The sequence below is a fragment of the Salmo trutta genome, unplaced genomic scaffold (genome assembly GCF_901001165.1).
Source record: "Salmo trutta unplaced genomic scaffold, fSalTru1.1, whole genome shotgun sequence".
Classification (NCBI taxonomy): domain Eukaryota; kingdom Metazoa; phylum Chordata; class Actinopteri; order Salmoniformes; family Salmonidae; genus Salmo; species Salmo trutta.
The window spans coordinates 649,068-651,713 of NW_021822437.1; the positions used below are offsets into that span (position 1 = coordinate 649,068).

Genomic DNA, 2,646 nt, shown 5'->3' on the forward strand with positions numbered 1-2,646 from the left:
GCGCCTCCCCTCTGTCGCTTTACTGCGCCTCCCCTCTGTCGCTTTACTGCGCCTCCCCTCTGTCGCTTTACTGCGCCTCCCTCTGTCGCTTTACTGCGCCTCCTCTCTGTCGCTTTACTTTACCGCCTCCTCTCTGTCGCTTTACCCGCCTCCTCTCTGTCGCTTTACCCCTTCTCTCCCCCCGCCTCCTCTGTCTGTGTTCCTGGCTACATCACTGTTGTAACTTGATAAGAATGTCCATATTATAACAAGTAGTGAGGATCGACTGCATCCATCCGTTCATCATCAAGAACATGTTCCCTGTTAGTTCCAGAGTAACTCCATGTTTTATCTGTTACTCAACTTGAACTCCTGTCTGCAGGGTCGGGCTCTGTCTCGGGCCAAATCCCGCAGGAACATCGACTTCCAGGACGTGTTGGATAAGCTGGCAGACCAGGGTATCGCCATCAGGGTGGCTTCGCCCAAACTAGTCATGGAAGAGGTAGGCTTCGCTTCGCCCAAACTAGTCATGGAAGGGGTAGGCTTCGCTTCGCCCAAACTGGTCATGGAAGAGGTAGGCTTCGCTTCGCCCACACTGGTCATGGAAGAGGTAGGCTTCGCTTGCCCAAACTGGTCATGGAAGAGGTAGGCTTCGCTTCTCCCAAGCTGGTCATGGAAGGGGTAGGCTTCGCCCAAACTGGTCATGGAAGGGGTAGGCTTCGCTTCTCCCAAACTAGTCATGGAAGGGGTAGGCTTCGCTTCTCCCAAACTAGTCATGGAAGGGGTAGGCTTCGCTTCTCCCAAGCTGGTCATGGAAGGGGTAGGCTTCGCCCAAACTGGTCATGGAAGAGGTAGGCTTCGCTTCGCCCAAACTGGTCATGGAAGAGGTAGGCTTCGCTTCGCCCACACTGGTCACGGAAGGGGTAGGCTTCGCCCAAACTGGTCATGGAAGGGGTAGGCTTGGCTTCGCCCAAGCTGGTCACGCTACCGTGGGGTGGGTCATGGCTACAATGTTATAAAGGCTAACAGTATTTTCTTACCATTTCTAGGCTCCAGAGTCGTACAAGAACGTGTGTGATGTCGTCAACACGTGTCACGATGCCGGAATCAGCAAGAAAGCCATCAAACTACGACCCATCGCGGTGATCAAGGGTTAAGGCCGCACCCCTCTGCTAGTGACAGTAAAGGCCGTGTCACTCCATCCAAGGAGCCAATCACCAGGCAGAGAGCTGGCAGAGGAGCCAATGGAGAAGTGTCTGACTGCGAGTGAGCGTGTCCGTCTTCATAAAGACTTGACAAGGGATCGGTTTCACTCAGCTCCGCTTCCTGCTTCCTGACCAGTATGATTTTTGTGACATGGGGTGGTGATTTGGCCCGTTTGAGTGATCAATGAAATTAAGACAGGATGGGCTCTTTAAATATTGGTAGGGTGAAATTGTCTTGTGTTTACTTTTCGTTCATCGCAAATCACTGTGGAATATCACCTTGAGATTCAGGTTAACCACAGATAATAAAATACAAGAGAAGAGATTTATGTATCTGCATTTAATGCCTGGTAGTCACTTTTTGTTCCAACATCTGTAGAAAATAAACAACACTAAAGCTTCATGTTGTGAGAGGGAACTGCATTCTGGTCCAGAGAATCATCTTCCTCACTACCGCCGTCACCCATTGGTAGGAGAAACCCTGATTGGTGTCTTGGATTAGTAAACACTCTATTGGTTCATCAAAAACATAAATCAACATGAAGACAGCTCAATACAGGATGAACAAATTACCTCAACTGGCATAAATATCTCTTAAATGTGCAGTGTTTTCTCAGTCTGCCAAACATTTGATGGGTGGTTTCTCCCCCACAGCCGGTCCTGGTTCTGGGTGGCCTTTGGTCTCTCGCCGGTCCTGGTTGATCAGTTCTGTTTTTCCAACACACATTAGATCCAGTCTGGATCACATTTATGTAAATATCCATTAGTCTGGTTTGGAGGTAAGCTGTCTAGGATCATATCTGATACCCATTAGTCTGGTCTGGAGGTCAGCTGTCCTAGGATCATATCTGAATATCCATTAGTCTGGTCTGGAGGTCAGCTGTCTAGGATCATATCTGAATATCCATTAGTCTGGTCTGAGTAAGCTGTCTGGGATCATATCTGAATATCCATTAGTCTGGTCTGGAGGTAAGCTGTCTGGGATCATATCTGAATATCCATTAGTCTGGTCTGGAGGTAGCTGTCTGGGATATCCATAGTCTGACCATAACTCAACACTTCAACCACTACGGTAGAACAGAACTCAGGAGCAACGACACGGAACATGTTGGTCCCTGGGTAGGAGATGAAATAAAGATCCCAGAAATGTTCCATACAAGCAAAATGTTTACGTCCCTTTTTAGTGAACATTTCTCCTTGATAATCCATCCACCTGACTAAACAGCATGACATTACACAGGTGCACCTTGTGCTGGGGACAAAAGGCCACTAAAACATTCAGTTTTGTCAACAACAACGGCCACAGAGGTCTCAAGTTGAGGGGAGCGTGCAGTTGGCACCCTGACTGCAGGAATGTCCACCAGATTGTGAATTTGGGAGACCGTCCAAACCGGCCTCAACTGCAGACCAGGTGAAACCACCACGCCAGCCCAGGTCCTCCACATCCGGTTTCTTCACCTGC

The 2,646-nt window shown here is 49.1% G+C and overlaps 1 long non-coding RNA gene across 1 annotated transcript; it reads left to right on the forward strand.

Annotated features, from left to right (window-relative positions):
- Positions 1-360: 360 nt before the first annotated feature.
- Positions 361-1,093, forward strand: LOC115182265 (uncharacterized). The gene is made up of 2 exons (XR_003873692.1): positions 361-481; positions 1,029-1,093. It is a non-coding gene; the product is annotated as an uncharacterized LOC115182265 (long non-coding RNA).
- Positions 1,094-2,646: the final 1,553 nt, after the last annotated feature.